Source organism: Eumetopias jubatus, unplaced genomic scaffold, assembly GCF_037043125.1.
Source record: "Eumetopias jubatus isolate StellerSeaLion01/CBP00866 unplaced genomic scaffold, mEumJub1_p1.0 scaffold_5, whole genome shotgun sequence".
Lineage (NCBI taxonomy): Eukaryota > Metazoa > Chordata > Mammalia > Carnivora > Otariidae > Eumetopias > Eumetopias jubatus.
Window position 1 is genome coordinate 151105216 of NW_028274811.1, and position 13053 is coordinate 151118268.

Sequence of the window (13053 nt, forward strand, 5' to 3'; positions counted from 1 at the left end):
TTCTTTTTTTTAATCCTCTTTTTTTCTTTTTTCAGGAACCTTATCAATTCCTTTTTTTTAAATTTTTTATAATTTTCATCTTTACAGTCATATTCCATCCCTTCATTGTATCAACCCTTATTTTGTACATATATAAGTCTTTCTTTCTTTAAAATGTTAGGAAGCACTTTCTTCTAACAGACCAAAATACACCCAAAATCTAGTGTGTGGCACTGATCTATGCCCTAGCCTCATCATATTTGATCATATTTTGTTTTGTTTTGTTTTGTTCTGTTTTTGTTTGTTTTCATCTTTTTCTTTTTCTTTTTTTTTCTCTTTCTTTTTTCTTTCTTTTCCTTTCTTTTCCCTTGGTTTCAGGACTTTTCTGATTTCTTTAGATTATATATTCAGGGGACATTGTTAACCTGTTAGCATTTTGTTCTCTCATTCATCTATTCTCCTCTGGACAAAATGACAAGATGAAAAAAATCACCTCAGCAAAAAGAACAAGATGTAGTACCATCTGCCAGGGACCTACTCAATACGGACATTAGTACAATGTCGGACCTAGAGTTCAGAATCATGATTTTAAAGATACTAGCTGGGCTTGAAAAAACCATGGAGTTATTAGAGAAACACTTCCTGGAGAAATAAAAGAACTAAAATCTAACCAAGTTGAAATCAAAAAGGCTAATAATGAGGTGCAATCAAAAATGGGGGCACTAACTGCTAAGATAAATGAGGCAGATGAGAGAATCAGCAATCTCGAATACCAAATGATGGAAAATAAAGGAGTTGAGAAAAAGAGAGATAAACAACTACTGGATCTCGAGGGCAGAATTTGAGAGATAAGCAATACGATAAGATGAAACAACATTAGAATAATTGGGATCCCAGAAGAAGAAGAAAGAGAGAGGGGGGCAGAACATATATTGGAGCAAATTATAGCAGAGAACTTCCCTAATGTGGGGAAGGAAACAGGCATCAAAATCCAGGAGGCACAGAGAACCCCTCTCAAAATCAATTAAAATAGGTCAACACCCCAACATCTAATAGTAAAACTTACGAGTCTCAGAGACAAAGAGAAAATCCTGAAAGCAGCTCGGGAGAAGAGATATGTAACCTATAATGGTAGAAACATTAGATTGGCAACAGACCTATCCACAGAGACCTGGCATGATATCTTCGGAGCACTAAATGAAAAAATGTGCAGCCAAGAATACTATATCCAGCTAGGCTGTCATTGAAAATTGAAGGAGAGATAAAAAGCTTCCAGGACAAACGAAAACTAAAGGAATTTGCAAACACGAAATCAGCCCTCCAAGAAATATTGAAAGGGGTCCTCTAAGCAGAGAGCCTAAAAGCAACATAGACCAGAATGGAACACAGACAATATACAGTAACAGTCACCTTACAGGCAATACAATGGCACTAAATTCATATCTTTCAATAGTTACCCTGAATGTAAATGGGCTAAATGCCCCAATCAAAAGACACAGGCTATCCGATTGGATTAAAAAACAAGACCCATCGATATGCTGTCTCCAAGAGACTCATTTTAGACCCAAAGTCACCCCCAGATTGAAAGTGAGGGGGTGGAAAACCATTTACCATGCTAATGGACACCAAAAGAAAGCTGGGGTGGCCATCCTTATATCAGACAAATTAGATTTTAAAACAAAGACTGTAATAAGAGATGAGGAAGGACACTATATCTTACTTAAAGGGTCAATCCAACAAGAAGATCTAACAATTGTAAATATCTATGCCCCTAACATGGGAGCAGCCAATTATATAAGGCAATTAATAAAAAAGCAAAGAAACACATTGACAACAATACAATAAAAGTGGGGGACTTTAACACCCCCCTGACTAAAATGGACAGATCATTGAAGCAAAAGATCAACGAGGAAATAAAACTTTAAGTGACACACTGGACCAAATGGACTTCACAGACATATTCAGAACATTCCATCCCAAAGCAACAGAATACATATTCTTCTCTAGTGCCCATGAACATTCTCCAGAATAGATCACATCCTAGGTCACAAATCAGGTCTCAACTGGTACCAAAAGATTGGGATCATTCCCTGCATATTTTCAGACCACTATGCTTTGAAACTAGAACTCAATCACAAGAGGAAAGTCAGTAAGAACTCAAATACATGGAGGCTAAAGAGCATCCTACTAAAGAATGAATGGATGAATCAGGAAATTAAAGAAGAATTAAAAAAAATCATGGAAATCAATGAAAATGAAAACACAACTGTTCAAAATCTTTGGGATGCAGAAAAGGCAGTCCTAAGAGGAAAGTATATAGCCAATACAAGCCTTTCTCAAGAAACAAGAAAGGTCTCAAATACACAACCTAACCCTACACTTAAAGGAGCTGGAGAAAGAACAGCAAATAAAGCCTAAAGCCAGCAGGAGAAGAGAAATAATAAAGATCAGAGCAGAAATCAATGAAATAGAAAACAAAAGAACAGTAGAACAGATCAACGAAACTAGGAGCTAGTTCCTTGAAAGAATTAACAAGATTGATATACCCCTGGCCAGACTTATCAAAAAGAAAAGAAAAAGGACCCAAATCAACAAAATCATGAATGAAAGAGGAGAGATCACAACCAACACCAAAGAAATACAAACAATTATAAGAACATATTATGAGCAAATCTATGCCAGCTAATTAGATAACCTGGAAGAAATGGATGCATTCCTAGAGATGTATCAACTACCAAAATTGAACCAGGAAGAAATAGAAAACCTGGACAGACCTATAACCACTAAGGAAACTGAAGCAGTCATCAAAAATCTCCCAACAAATAAAAGCCCAGGGCCAGAGGGCTTCGCAGGGGAATGCTACCATTTAAAGAAGAATTAATCCTATTCTCCTAAAAACTGTTCCAAAAAATAGAAATGGAAGGAAAACTTCCAAACTCAGTTTAGGAGGCCACCATTACCTTGATCCCAAAACCAGACAAAGACCCCATCAAAAAGGAGAATTACAGACCAATGTCCTTGATGAACTTGGATGCAAAAATTCTCACCAAAATCCTAGCCAATAGGATCCAACAGTACATTAAAAGGATTACTCATCATGACCAAGTGGGATTTATCCCTGGGCTTCAAGGCTGGTTCAGCGTTCACAAATCAATCAACGTGATACAATATATTAACCAAAGAAAAGACAAGAATCATATGATCCTCTCAATAGATGCAGAAAAAGCATTTGACAAAGTACAGCGTCCTTTCTTGATCAAAACTCTTCAGAGTATAGGGATAGAGGGTACATACCTCAATTTCATAAAAGCCATCTATGAAAAACCTACAGTGAATATCTTTCTCAATGCAGAAAAGCTGAGAGCTTTTCCCCTAAGGTCAGGAATGCGGCAGGGATGTCCACTATCACCACTGCTATTCAACATAGTATTAGAAGTCCTAGCCACAGCAATCAGACAACAAAAAGCAATCAAAGGCATCCAAATCAGCAAAGAAGAACTCAAACTCACTCTTTGTAGATGATATGATACTTTATGTTGAAAACCCAAAAGAGTCCACCCCAAAACTGCTAGAACTCATACAGGAATTCAGTAAAGTGGCAGGATATAAAATCAATGCACAGAAATCAGTGGCTTTCCTATACACCAACAACAAGACAGAAGAGAGACAAATCAAGGAGTCGATCCCATTTACAATTGCACCCAAAACCATAAGATACCTAGGAATATATCTAACCAAAGAGGCAAAGGATCTGTACTCAGAAAACTATGAAATTCTCATGAAAGAAATTGAGGAAGACACAAAGAAATGGAAAAACATTCCATGCTCATGGATTGGAAGAACAAACATTGTGAAGATGTCAATGCTACCTAGAGCAATCTACACATTCCATGCAATCCCCATCAAAATACCATCCACTTTTTTCAAAGAAATCGAATAAATAATCCTCAAATTTGTATGGAACCAGAAGAGACCCCGAATAGCCAGAGGAATGTTCAAAAAGAAAAGAAAAGCTGGCGGCATCACAGTTCCGGACTTCCAGCTCTATTACAAAGCTGTCATCACCAAGACAGTATGGTACTGGCACAAAAACAGACACATAGATCAATGGAACAGAATCGAGATCCCAGAAATGGACCCTCAACTGTATGGTCAACTAATCTTTGACAAAGCAGGAAAGAATGTCCAATGGAAAAAAGACAGTCTCTTCAATAAATGGTGTTGGGAAAATTGGACTGCCACATGCAGAAGAATGAAACTGGACCATTTCCTTACACCACACACAAAAATAGACTCCAAATGGTTGAAAGACCTAAACGTGAGACAGGAGTCCATCAAAACCATAAAGGAGAACACAGGCAGCAACCTCTTCGACCTCAGCTGCAGCAACCTCTTCCTAGAAATATCGCCGAAGGCAAGGGAAGCAAGGGCAAGGATGAACTATCGGGATTTCATCAAGATAAAAAGCTTTTGCACAGCAAAAGAAACAGTCCACAAAACCAAAAGACAACCGACAGAATGGTAGAAAATATTTGCAAATGACATATCAGATAAAGGGCTAGTATCCAAAATCTATAAAGAACTTATCAAACTCAACACCCAAAGAACAAATAATCCAATCAAGAAATGGGAAGAAGACAGGAACAGACATTTTTCCAAAGAAGACATCCAAATGGCCAACAGACACATGAAAAAGTGCTCAACATCGCTCGGCATCAGTGAAATCCAAATCAAAACCTCAATGAGATACCACCTCACACCAGTCAGAATGGCTAAAATTAACAAGTCAGGAAACGACAGCTGTTGGTGGGGATGCGGAGAAAGGGGAACCCTCCTACACTGTTGGTGGGAATGCAAGCTGGTGCAACCACTCTGGAAAACAGTATGGAGGTTCTTCAAACAGTTGAAAATAGAGCTACCATACGATCCAGCAATTGCACTACTGGGTATTTACCACAAAGATACAAATGTAGGGACCCAAAGGGGTATGCGCACCTCAATGTTTGTAGCAGCAATGTCCACAATAGCCAAATTGTGGAGAGAGCCCAGATGTCCTCGACAGATGAATGGATAAAGAAGAGGTGGTATATATACACAATGGAATATTATACAGCCATCAAAAGGAATGCGATCTTGCCATTTGCAATGACGTGGATGGAACTGGAGGGTGTTAGGCTGAGTGAAATAAGTCAATCAGAGAAAGACATGTATCATATGACCTCACTGATATGAGGAATTCTTAATCTCAGGAAACAAACTGAGGGTTGCTGGAGTGGTGGGGGGTGGGAAGGATGGGGTGGCTGGGTGACAGACATTGGGGAGATTATGTGCTATGGCGAGTGTTGTGAATTGTGCAAGACTGTTGAATCACTGATCTGTACCTCTGAAACAAATAATGCAATATATGTTAAGAAAAAAAATAATAAGAAGAAGATAACAGGAGGCGAAGAATGAAGGGGAGTAAGTCAGAGGGGGAGACGAACCATGAGAGACGATGGACTCTGAAAAACAAACTGAGGGTTCTAGAGGGGAGGGGGGTGGGGGGATGGGTTAGCCTGGTGATGGGTATTAAAGAGGGCACGTTCTGCATGGAGCAGTGGGTGTTATGCACAAACAATGAATCATGGAACACTACATCAAAAACTAATGATGTAATGTATGGTGATTAACGTAACAATAAAAAATTTAAAGAACAAAAATCCCTCTAGAAATGAAGCAAGTGCCGATGTTACCGAAACCATGACCATGTGGCCTAAATTGTGATCTGTCCTTAAATTATCCAAAGTAGTAGATAGAGAGAATCTTCTTTTAGGGCTTGGAAGTCCGGTTTCATGATCACTGTCAATGCCCCAGTCATTTACACGTCCCTGATAGGGAAGCTTGATGGGCCATTCTCACCCACAGCTCTTCCAAGAAGTGCTCATGGCTAGAATTGAGGCCAGTGTTCAGTAGAAAGGAGGAAATAAATTTTCCAGTAAGGAGAAGAAACTAGACACAGAGAAGCCACAGGGAAATTAAACACTGTATATGAAATGTAGAGAATGAGAATAGGACCATGGAGAACACCAGCACCAATGGCACAATGAAGACCCACCCTACAGATCTGAGCATTCTGAGGAAGATTTTCCTTAAATATTTGCATGATTAATTGATTGCTTAATTAATGTACAATATATGTGTGTATCCAAGTATGTGAGAGTGTAGGGATAAATACAGAAATTTTGTATGGCTTGCTGAGGTGGATTTAAAAAAAAGAGCCACACTAACACATCCTTGAGGAGATCGACCTCAGCTCTGCCAAGAATGTTTATGAAAATGCATCAGAAGTAGTCACTCACTGCCCTGGGTGCCCAAGTTCGCCTCTCCCTTGGGCCCTGGCATGTGCAGTTGTCATGGGGAGTAGGCAGGTAGATAGTATATGATCCAAAGGTCTTTAGGGAAAAGAGATGCAGATGTCCCCTAGTCTGGCCTAGGTGAGAATCCCGTGAGTGGAGCCATGTGCATGGATCAGGTTGATTCAGAGTCTTACCTGTGTTGGAACAGGGCCGGCCATGGGTCGTGAGCACCACAGGAAGGGGAGAGCACAGTGCCTTGATGTGAGGACTGTGTGCCCACAGGTCATGTCTGGATCCTGCACAGTATGTGGTTCAGGCTGGAATATACTCCAACACCACCTGCTTGACTTGGCAGTCATGTCGTGGGAAGCCAGGCAGCACAAGCTGTGTCCTGAGCATAGAGATCCTCGGGGGTCAGTGTAGGTGACAGAGCCTTACATAAGCAAATCAGCAGCATGATGGACAGAGATCTGTCAAGTGCCACAGATGCAGAAAAGGGTCCAAGCCACAAGCTCTCTGCCTTCTCTGCTTCGTCTTGGAAATCAGAAGAGCTCAGTCTGACACCAAGGTTCTGGGGAGAGCCAAGACTGGGGCAGAGGTCTCAAGAAGGCTGTTATGAATTTCTTGATAATTTGGAAGAATCTCACACCTATTATAAAGGTGTATGTTTTCCTCATCGTGTGTTGTGTGAACGTGTGTGTGAGTGTGTGTCTGTGAGTATACGTAGGGGATCAGATAGATAAACTATTGCCACATGGTTATGAAGTGTGGAGAGAAGAACGGGTGATCCACTCACATCAATCCAGCCGTGGTTTCATCGTGAGATATGGACAGGGTGATCTGTGAGGAAAGTTATCAACCTGAAGCTGAGACAATATTGCAGCCCTGCTCTCCTGTTACAGAAGGGAGAAAGTTATAGACTCATTAAACTGGTGAGCCTTTGCTTGATGAAGAGCCTGGCATGGAGCTTATTTTCTGCTTCTCTGCATTCACAGTCCATCAACCACGGTAGCCAAGCACTGGAACCGATTTTGCGGTTGGTTGGGCCACGGTGATCTATGTTGCCTATGGTGGGGAGTCATTTCTGAGCTCACAGAAATCCCGAGGTGGAGAAGGAAGCCCCTGGGACTGGATTGCACCACACGTTCTCACCTTTACAATGCAGCGTGTGAAGAGTCCATCCGTCGATCTGGTTCTGCTCACCTGGAAAGCACATGCAACCCCTCTCAGAGACGCAACCCTTGAAATAGTAAAAGCAACTGCTGTGTTCCCCAGAGAAGCTCTCCCATTTATTGTGCCAAATAGACACAGTTCTCTGCCATATGTTTAAAATGCATATAGATACATTCATGTAGGTAAAGAGACTCCATTGAGATGGATTTTAGGTCAGTGGGAATATGAATTTGCTGTGGGTCTGTGTTCTTACATGTTCCCTTCTCCCAGAAGAACTGAGTGGCAGACATTATTGTCCTGCTGGACAAGTCCACGTTCAGTAAGGTTGACCCCATGACTCAGGATGACCTGAGTGAGCTTCAGGAAGGCTTCACAACCAGGTGTTTTGGTACAGCGTCCAGGTGCTGATGAGTATGTCTTCCCTTCCCACATTCCAGACCCCATCGCACCTTACTTTTTAGGGTCACTCTTTCCTAAATGTCTTTCTTTCTTTCTTTTTTTAAATTCCTAAATGTCTTTCAGTTTGACTTCTCAAATGCACTTAGAATGAGCATGAGTGGGTGTCTTAAAGAAAAGGGAGCCCTCATGAGATGTTTTCACTGTAGCTTGAAGCCCAGGATGGCTGGCCCATTGTGGCAAGACACTTCTCTCTTGATGAATTGACTTGTTCCTATAGAGTGGCCTCATGTCATGCTGACCTCATGGTTGTCCCTTGCCCTGTCACCCTCATTGCTCGGCTCTCCTTGCCTTTTTGGTCTTGAACAATGAAGGAGTGGTGTCTGTCTGCTCTGGTTGAAATGTTCAGGGGTGCTGTGGTTCATCTGCTGAGCTTCACTGGCATTGTGAGAGAACCCACTGTGAGACATCAGTGGATACATCGGGATGAACTGTTGGCGTGCCTGCTCTGAGTTGAAAGAACCTCTTGAAAGGGGGAAAAAAATCAAAGACATGATTTTCTGTTGTTCATTTAAGACCAGACAAAAAGTGGTAGAGATATACCTCCAATGTTGATATTGGAATTGTGCGTATATTTGAGGTGATTGATTATATTAAGTCGATCAGCAGTTCTCAGTCAAAGGTGACTTTGCCTCCCCAAGGAACATCCGGCAATGACTGGGATGAGGGAATCTACCAGCATCTTCCAGGTAGAGACCAGAGACACTGCTAAACTCCCTACAGTGTGCAGGACAGAACTGGCTAAATAATCATCCAGCCCCAATGCCAATAGTTCCAAGACTGAGACACCTGGGTATAGATAAAAAGTTAAAAAGTCTATTTATATACTGATATATGCAGCCCATTGGTATTTTTGACAGCATCAGAAAAAGATTAGATTAGATTTCATCTCACATAGGACAAAACCCTCAGACTGGTATTATTGGGGAGAACGATGTTAACATCTGTGATGCCTTAATTTCGCATTTCTGTGTAGATTGCTTCATGTCCCTTGATGAAACTTTCAAAACAACAACTTCACTTGCTTTCCTTACGGATGTGCAAATACCTGAAAGTTCCGTATCATATGGAAAATACTTGAATATTTCATTTTCCTGTTGATTTTGATCGGGGACATTGGAGCCATGAAGTGAAGGTCTGTGAGTCAGAAAGCAGCTGTCCTGGAGCCACCAGTTGGGTGGAATGAAAGGATGTTCCCCCATGAAGAACGTGGCACAGAAGGCAAGTGGCTTCCACCCTCTCAGCAAGGTCTTCGATGGCAGTGATGGTCCCCAGAGAAGCTCTCCCATTTATTGTGCCAAATAGACACAGTTCTCTGCCATATGTTTAAAATGCACATAGATACATTTACATAGGTAAAGAGACTCCATTGAGATGGATTTTAGGTCAGTGGGAATATGAATTTACTGTGGGTCTGTGTTCTTACATTATACATTATTAAATACCAGGCTGGACATATTTCGGTATTAGAACATATATCTGAGTGACGAATGAAAAGCATTTAAGAATATTAACTGATTGATTTAATGACTCACTTATCTGCCCTTCCTTCCTTCCATGATACCTATTATGAAGTGTTTTATGCATGAGGATTTTTGCCCAGGAGTCTTCCCATTCTTTGAATATCATGGAAAACAAACTGACCCAATGACACAATGAAAGAGTAACTTTTCTGACTTAAATCCAGACTATTTCTTCCCTCTAATAAGTGAGCAAGAAATTCCAAAAGCAATTATGGAATGACTAAACTTCAGAGAAATCCACATGTACCAAAAACTTGAAAGGTTATAAAGTCAGCTGAGTTGTTTATGAACATCATGACCCAGAGTACAGAACATTCATTCTCGCAACCAAGAAAACACACATGACAGAGGAGAGTCAAATTAGAAGTGTTTAGGAAAATTGGCCTTCATGACCAAAGTGAAATAGTTTGGAAACCCGAAGCATTGTTCAGCCCTTCCAAGAAGACTCAATAAATTGATGTAACCAGATGAATCTGTCAGCTTTCTCTTCCCTGTCTTCACCTACTTAGACTTTCAAAACGGGGACATGAACCAAATGATATTCTACAGGCATACAGAGAATGGAGGGGGGAAGAAAAGAGCCAGGGAGGGAGACAAGGAGAAGATGGCATTACTAAGGCAGACTAGAAAGTCCTACATGTGACTTGTTTCATTAGTGCATTAATTAGAATACGCTGGGCATGAGGGGCTATCAGTTAAATAAGCCAGCGAGCAAAAGCTTCATGTTCAGTGCTGTAGACAAGTGTTTATTGAGCTCCTACCACATGCAGGCCCCATGATAGAAACATCACAGGGCACAACGATATGCTCAGAACCTGTCCCTCCTTCAAGTTATTTGGAAGGTGATGGAAGACCCATGATTTAAGGTATAATGTTTCCATCAAGGACACTGAGTCATGGATTCATTTCCCAATCCCAGGATTAGAAAGTGGTTTCATTATTTATCTCATAATTTAAACCTCAAAACATGGATAATGCTATTTCCTAGATGAAATGTCCTAGAATTCTGGAAATGCCTGGTCAACACTGGAGAACCTGCCCTTTGTCTCATTCTTCCAGAGAATAGCCATCGGGCTTGTGGATCATTTATAATGATGGCTTTGGAGGGAAAAACATAAATGAGGCTTTTAAGTCTCCATCCAAATGACCCCGGTGATTAAAAGTTTTTATCTCTCTGTGCCACTGACATGGTTTTGTGTAAACAATTCAGGGAACCTGAGTCCATCACCCGTGGTAGTAAGCCTGTTAAGATTCACCTGAAGCTTTATTTAGACCAGTTTGGCTATAAATGAAGAGAAGAAGTCTATGTCATGACTGTCAGATCCATGAGATAGCATCATATTTCACATCAGTTTCCCAAATGTTTATAAAAAATCATGTTCAAATTGTCCCATAAGTTTCACTTATGATTTACTATTTCTCTGTTATATAATATCCATGAAAGTGTTTTAGTACCATACTCTCAAGAAATACCTGGAGAGTTTTATCATTTAGGGAATATTTAAACCAAGAACAAATGTAAGTGTTAATTCAACAACCCAACATACAGTTCTAATTAAAATAAACTTAGAGACAGTGATTGGATCTATTAAGCTAGACACTGATAGATGGGACCTCTGAGTCTTGAGGTTTGGGAAAGGTTAATATGATAAAGATCAACATCTTGTCAAGGTTTTGAGTATACCTTTAATATTTTTTTTGTAATGTATAGTCCAAAATATTTTTAAGCTATGTAAAATAGCAAACATAAAAGTATTTGGAACGAAATAAGAAAAGCAGAATCTGCTATGTGAATGACTTCATCTACCAGTGGGAAAGTATTGAGTAACTAAATTCAGCAGAATTTAGCATAAATCTTAGTAAAACAGAATGTAACTAATATTTATGCGTAAATATGCCATAAATTGAAAACTTACATAAATTTATATATTTTTGATGAATAACCAAATTTATGTAATTCCTTTATCAGAACTAATCTGTCTCCATATATTCCAGAGCCCAAATACCAAATTTCAGTAAATTTCTCAGGAATGCCTTTTTGCTGCCACACATGAAGTAAGTGACAAGCAAGGGCTCTGTACGAAATCCTAGGGGATCTAATCACATCGCAAAGTACTTCCAGGTATCACAAACGTGTACTTGCACACAGTGTACTTTTCTGTGCAGTGGGAAGAAGAATTAAAGATGTCCTACTTTGTTGCTGAAAATAACAAGTCAAATAAGAGGACCCACTGCCTGCTACATGAGGATGTATAGAAGGCCTGGGGTCACTGAGAAATCCTCAAGTAATATAAGAAGAACAATCTCTTTTCAATCACTAACATAATTTTCCTCTTTAACAGACTAAAAAACATTTGCTTTAGCTAACTGAAATATAGTTAGGGAGACAGTTCTCTATGGTGAGTAGACCTCTGATTTTTAATCTTTAGAAAAATCACCTCTAGGAGCAAGAGCTTGGAGCCCAGGAACAACAGAGTATGTATGGAGTTTGTGGGGCAGAGCGATGGAGGGGACAGAGCTGCACACAGAAAGGACTCTGGAGATGTGCACACAGTCTTGGTCTAAGGAGAAAAACTGCAATGTCTCAGATGGAGAGTACTCTGGGTGTAAATAATGTAAATGGGTGTAAAAAAAAAACACATTAGATATTGCAGAAGACAATGCTAACGAACTTGAAGATACAGTGATAGAAACAGTTTAAAACAAGACATACAGAGGGCAAAAAAAAAAATGGTTAAAAAACAAACAAAACATGATTCAGCTGTGGGACAAATTCAAACAGACTAATATGGGTATAACTGGAGTCTTCAAAGGAGGGAGAAGCAAGAAAAAATCTTTGAAGAATATTGGTCATACATTTTCTTTCTTTTTTAAAAAAGATTTTATTTCTTTATTTGAGAGAGAGAGGAGAGATCATGAGTGGGGGAGGGGCAGAGGGAGAGGGAGAAGCAGGCTTCCCGCTGAGCAGAGAGCCCGACTAGGGGTTCCATCCCAGGACCCCCAGATCATGACCTGAACCAACGTCAGGTGCTTAGCTGACTGAGCCACCCAGGTGCCGCTGGTCATATGTCTTCAAAATTTGATAAAACTATAAGCCACAGAAATATAACTTGATCAAAACTATGAACCCACAAAGTTAAATGAGCCCCAAGTACAAGAAGCATGAATAAATGATATCAAGTCTCTTCCTAATCAAATTGCTCCAAACTTATATATATTAGTTATCTGCTCTATGTAAAAAATTACCCCAACATGTAGTGACTTGAAATATTTGTTAGCATCTCAGATTTCTCAGGATCAGGATTACAGGCAAGTTTTAGCAGGCTTCCTTTGACTCAGTCTGCAGCAGGGCTATCCTGGGGGTGCTGCCCAGGACTGCACTAACCTCAAAGATGAACTGGGGAGAATTTGTTTTCAAACTCTTTTAGGCCGTGGCTGCTGGAAGACCTTAGGTCCTCAATAGTAATTGGCTGAAAACATCACTTACTTAACGCTTGGGCCTCTCCATAGGGTAGGCCATAACATACAGCTGAATGGAGTTTGGATGCTTTTTCAAACTTTATGAAGATTTTAGTAGCATTTCATCC